Consider the following 6,114-nt stretch of genomic DNA (forward strand, 5'->3'; position numbering starts at 1 on the left):
GGTTCAATATGAAACAAAATTGGCCTTGTGACCATAACTCACACCCTCAATGCATTTAACAGACTCCCCCGAGAGAGGAAGAGTCTCGTGCTTCAGACCAAGAATCTCAGGTCAGAAGGACTAGTGTTAAGAGCTCTCTGATCTCCAGCAAGGTACAGGAACTAGCTAAATCCATCAGTTGATGGAATGATAATCCTACCTCTCAGGTCTGGTGGAGAACTGAGCTCATTTAGGTCACCTGCTTAGCATAGTGCCTGGCATATAATAAAGACTCAGTAAACTGTAACTCTTTTTATTCATTTTTCTACTGAGAAGAAGAGTTGATTTTTTAAATTTATGATTACTTGATTAATTTACAACCCCAAGTCCAAACACATGTTGCTGATGCATAAGCAGCCCCATCCTTCTTCCTCCTTATGTCTCCCTTTCTTAATCAAAAAATATTTCTCAGGCACCTGAGTGGCTCAGTTAGTTAAGCATCCAACTCTTGATTTTGGCTCGGGTCATGATCTCAGGTTGTGAGACTAAGCCCCACGTCAGGCTCCATGCTGGGTGTGAAGCCTGCTTAAGATTCTCTCTCTTCCTCTCCCTCTGTACCTCCCCTTCCTCAAAAATAAAAGTAAATAAAAATAAGTTTTTCTCTCATAAAATGACTGCTAATACAACTGATTTCTATATTTTTAATTGGAAACATACACATGACATCACTTAGCTGTCTGTCTATAAAAAACCCCTGTGAGACAATTCTCTCCAAATTAGATGCCAAGGAAAGCTTTCCTCCTGAGATATTAGTATAACTTATTTCTTTAAAAAAAAAAAGATTTTATTTATTTATTTGACAGAGAGAGAGAGACACAGTGAGAGAGGGAACACAAGCAGGGGAAGTGGGACAGGGAGAAGCAGCCTTCCTGCGAGGAGGGAGCCCGATGTGGGGCTCGATCCCAGGACCCTGGGATCATGACCTGAGCCAAAGGCAGACACTTAACAACTGAGCCACCCAGGTGCCCCTATTTCTTATATAATGTAAATAATGTAGCTGGTCATGTTTCTTATTTGTTCTGGCCACTAGGAAACTCAAAGCCAAATTTGTGGCTCAACTTTGATATAAGCCTAGAATCTTCTGTTTGCTTATTTATGTTATAACTGCCTTCCTGGTCTTGATCTATTAAATCTACTTTTCCCTAATCTTGATTTAGTCTCTATCGTTTTCTATTGTTTACTGTATTATTTTATTGCATTATAGTATCGTACATACATAATATTTAATGTATTATTATAAGCTGCCCATGGAATGGGATCAATTATATATAGTCATTGGGATGATAATTTATCAAAATATTAAATATTTTTTAATTTGCCATAATCACATAATCTGGCAAACCCAGATGATAATGAAGCAAGCTGTGGGAGGGGAAGGGGTGTGTGTGTGTGTGTGTGTGTGTATGTGTGTTTGAGAGAGAGAAGCTTCAACCACAGCATATACAACTCTACAGTGGGCTTGAGTCCCTGGTGAGTTTGTCACCTGGGACAGTTGGTGAGCTTTGTCTGCTATCTTCTGATAAACCCTGGTGACTCATTTCTCTCTGGTCTGTACATTTGTCCCAGCCCTCTGGCCCCTCCCTGGACCCCAGAATGGGCACCTTTAATCCACTTCCTACTGGATCCCTGAGTAGTTTTCTTTTTGTTTTTAATGCAAATATGAGCATGTGACTCTCCTGCGTAAGCCTTTCAATATTACCCACAAAGTAACCTTAAAACTTTCTAATCCCGTGCAATCCCCTCATTTTATAATTGAGAAGAATGAGAGCCAGAGAGGCAAAGGGCCTTTCCTAAGGTCACACAGCAAGCGAGTAGCAGTGCGGGGACCAGAACCGAGGTTTCATTCCTCTGTTCATTCATTCCTACATGCATACATCTATTTTTTCAAAAAAATATTTCTGAAGACGAAGAGGCTTCAGGCATATGCAGGCTCCAGAGACACAGCAGTGGGCGAGACCGACGCAGCGCCGGCTGTCTTAGGGCTCACATGCGAGGGCCGGGCTCACACAGAAATGGACAGGTTGCGCTAAGAGCCCTACAGACCATGGAGGGGCACCATGCTAGAGAGCGAGTGGGCGGGCGTGGGGAGGTGGTGGAGGCCACGTCAGCTAGGGTGGTCGGCGAGGATCGCTTTGGCAGGGATGTGGGAAGATCTGGCTCTGGGCGTGTGCATGAGGTCCTGGAGAGGGCACTGGCTTGGCCGGATGGAAACATGCTCAGCAAGGCTGGATGGAGCACAGGGAGAGGGCCTGAAGAAGGTGGCGGGAGGCTGGAGAAGAGGTTGGAGAGGCCGCAGGGCCCTGGCAAGACCTCCTGCTCTGCCATCACAGCGCGGGTCTCCGAAGCTCATCACAGGCTCAGGTGCGCGTTCAGACCAGAGGCCTTTGAAAAACCGCAGAGGAGCAGGAGAGGGGCCTTTCCTTCCCTACCCAACCCAACCACAGCTCATCCCTTCTCCCTGGATCAGATTTACACCCGGCGGTATTTTTAGCCTTCTCTCTCGAGCTCAGTGAATGCACCCCACATGAAAGAGGAGACAAATTTATCTCTGTGGTTGAGAAATACTCACATGTGAGAGGCACGTGATAGCAGGAAAGAGCATGGGCTTTGGAATGAAGGGAAGCTGGGTTTGAAGCTCAGCTCTGTCAGGAAAGAAGGTGCTGTCCTTTAGCAAGATTCCCTCACTTCTCCACACCTCCGTGTCCCACCTGTAAATAGCATTAGTAAGAACCAGCATTTGTGTAGCCCTTAGGCTGAGCCAGGCGTTTTTCCAGGTCCTTTATAAATAGTATCTCAAGTCATCTTCCTATGAACCCTCTTCTTGCACTATTATCTTCAAGTCCATTATACTGATGGGGAAACTGAGACCCAGAGAGGATGACCTGGCGTTCAAATTCAAGCATTCCCGTGTCTTACATGTGATGCCATGGCTGGGAATCTTAAAAGAGCTAGAGCCCTGCCTGGGCCCTCACCATATTTAATCAAGCTTCTGTTTACCCTGAGGAAACAGATGGATAGTGTCGCAACCAGATGCTCAGTGGTTGCAAATGGAAGGCAGTGGAGAGAGGCAAAGCTGCTTGGCCGTGTTGCTCACCAGCATCCCTGACCCACCAGCTAAATGCCCGGGATATTCCTCCTGCCTTTCTGCCACAGAAAAATAAATGAGTTTGACTTCTTCCCACTCAACTAGTGGGCCCTCAGCAATGACATTTTCCTCTGGATTACAATATTATTCAAAGAGCACTGGGTCCCAGGCAGAGCATGTGTCTCCTCTGGGCTCCCATGGCACCGTGTACATCCCATATCACAGTCCTTCTACAACCGTACGGGAATTACCTTACTTGCCCAGGGCAAGAGCACAAATAGAGGCCCACATATCATATGTCTAAATATTAAAAGTTATAAATCAAGCTAACAAACTGTTAAATAAAGTATGTTCTATCCACATACTTTGACAAATATACACGCCTAACAATCTGGAAGGCCAAGATGGAATTAGGACTCTCAAGATGCCTCAGGATTTTGTGACTAAATCTGGGGACATAGGAAGGCTGCTTTCAGCCCCAGGCCTGGTCCTGACCCCCAGCCTTGGTCTCTGTCCTATACTGAGATGGGCCTTCGGCAGGCAAACAGCTGAGGCTACTCCGGCCTCACATCCAGTCCCTCTACCCACCGACAGCTGCCCTTTGGCGTCCACTGAGCTTCAGGGTTTGCATAAGGGCAGCTAGAGCTCAGCCTTCGGGAGGACAGACCTGAGAAAGGAGTCTATGCAGTTCCCAGAAATAGGCTCTTAGCCATTTGAGCATGACATCCATGGTCCCCACTCTGTATACATGGAGCATGTTCCAGAACGGTGTTATCTAATAGAAATACAGTGTGAGCCACAAATGCTAGGCACATGGCTAGCGTTGGAATTTAAATTTTACTCCTAGCTCACATTAGAAAACAAAGGAGTAAAAGAAAACAAAGGAGTAAAAAGAAAGAGGTGACATGAATTTTAGCAATGGATTCACCTAGTATTTCCAAAATGCCATTCTTCTAACATGGAATCAATTATAAACAATTATTTATGAGAAATCTGACATCGTGGTACTATTCTGCTTTGACGGCACATCCGGTTTGGGTCCTGGCGCATTTCAGGAGCTTGGCAGCTACTTGCCTGCTAGTGGCCGCCTCAGCTGGTGGCTCCGATGTGCGCCTCCGCCGCTCCAAGGGCGCTCTACGGACCAGCAGCGTCTATCCCACCTGCAGAACCGCAAGCACTCCCTGCACCCTGGACAGAACCAGCATTTTCACCAGATCCCCAAGTGAAGGAGATGGACATGAAAGCTTAGCAGGCTGGCTTCTATAGAAGGCTCCCTGACCTGCTGACTCTAACCAGAGAGGGCCAGAGAGGGACTGGGAGCAGGGAAGGGGCGCTTCCTAAGGGTGGTTTTGCCAGACTGTTCCTAGTGATCCACACTGCCTCCCTGGAAGCCCTTCCAGTTGGGCAGAAAGGCAACACAGTGTGAAAAAGGCAAGTGTGGGGGGCTTGGAGAGTAAGAAAGGACACATAGGAAGTAGAAGTGGAGACATCTGTGTAAAGGGAAAAAAGACGAGAAAGAGCATGGTCACAGGGGGACACCAGGCAGGTCTGGGGAAGGACACTCTGAGGAGACTGTTTCTGCTGGGAGAGAATGGGAAATAAATAGTTTGTACTGGTTTCTGAGCATGACTATATGGGTGTCTAGTAAATGAGAGTGGTCCCAGGTCACCACATGGGAGGCTTCTGAAAAGACCTGTATAGGGAATTTTTTTTTTTTTTTGAGAGAGAGAAAGAGCACATGCAGGGGGAGGGGCAGAGGGAGGGGGAGAGAGAGACTCTCAAGCAGACTCCCTGCTGAGCATGGAGCCCGACACGACACAAGGCTTGATCCCACGACCCTGAGATCATGACCTTAGCCGGAATCGAGAGTCAGATGCTTAACCGACTGAGCCACTTAGGTGTCCCTATGCAGGGAAATTCTGATCACAAGCCCTTATACTGCAAAATCAGGGCTATGTCTCAATAGATTAAATTTGCCAATGGTTTGCATTGACATTTTGTCCTGAGGGTAGAAGCCAGTCCCATCATGTACTTTTCAAGGAGGTTTCTCAAGCATGCTGGAGGTGAGAGGTTCCATTAGAAGTTACGTAGTGGAAATTTCATTGTCTTTACTCTTAGCATAAATTTTTTTTTTTTTTTGAGAAATGCATCCTGGGTGCATTGCAGACTGTTAGTTCAAGCTAAACCTGTATCAGGTTGGTGTTGGGGGGGAACACCTGGAATGAAAATGAGAGACAACGAAAGAAACGAAGGTCTACCAGCACTACGGCTTTGCTGGCCACATATGGAGTCTCCATGAATAGCCAAATGCTTCTCTCGAGTGTCATTTTATCTGTTAGGGGTTTTCATCAGCAAGTAATAGGATATGCAGTTAACAGTGGCTTAAAGAATGGTTCTCAAGACGTGGTTCACCAGCATCATCAGCATCATAGGAACTTGTCAGAAATGCACATTCTTGGGCCCACTGCAGACCTACTGAATCAGAAACTCGGGGATAGGGCCAGCAATCTGTGTTTTAATATGCCCTCTGGGTGATTCTGATGCATGCTTAAGTTTGAGAAAGAACAGCTTAAACCGTAAGGACATTTACTATTTCTTAATGAAATGTCTGGAAGCAGACTGCACACTGCCAAGACTGTGAAGCAGCATTTCTGGGATTCTCTTGACCTTTCCCTCACAGTCACAAAATGGCTGCCATAGCTTTAAGCATCACATACTGTACTCACCTTGCAGTGTCCCAAACAGAAAGGACAAGGTGATGGCAGAAAGGAGGCTCCTCTTCCTTCTCTTTTATCAGGGAGGAAAACACATCTCAGGAGCCTCCTCAGCAGACTTCTCTTCTCAATTCATTGCCCAAACCTGGGTCTCATGCCTGTCCCCAGGCAAATCTTTGGCAAAGTGGGATAGAGTCTGACAAAGACTTAAGCTAGCAAGGCTCATCCCCTTGAGTTCACTGCTGCTCCTCCAGCACCTGAACAAAATCATTCTCT

This window comes from Leptonychotes weddellii, chromosome 7 (genome assembly GCF_054177405.1).
Source record: "Leptonychotes weddellii isolate Sample4059 chromosome 7, ASM5417740v2, whole genome shotgun sequence".
NCBI classification, from domain to species: Eukaryota; Metazoa; Chordata; class Mammalia; order Carnivora; family Phocidae; genus Leptonychotes; species Leptonychotes weddellii.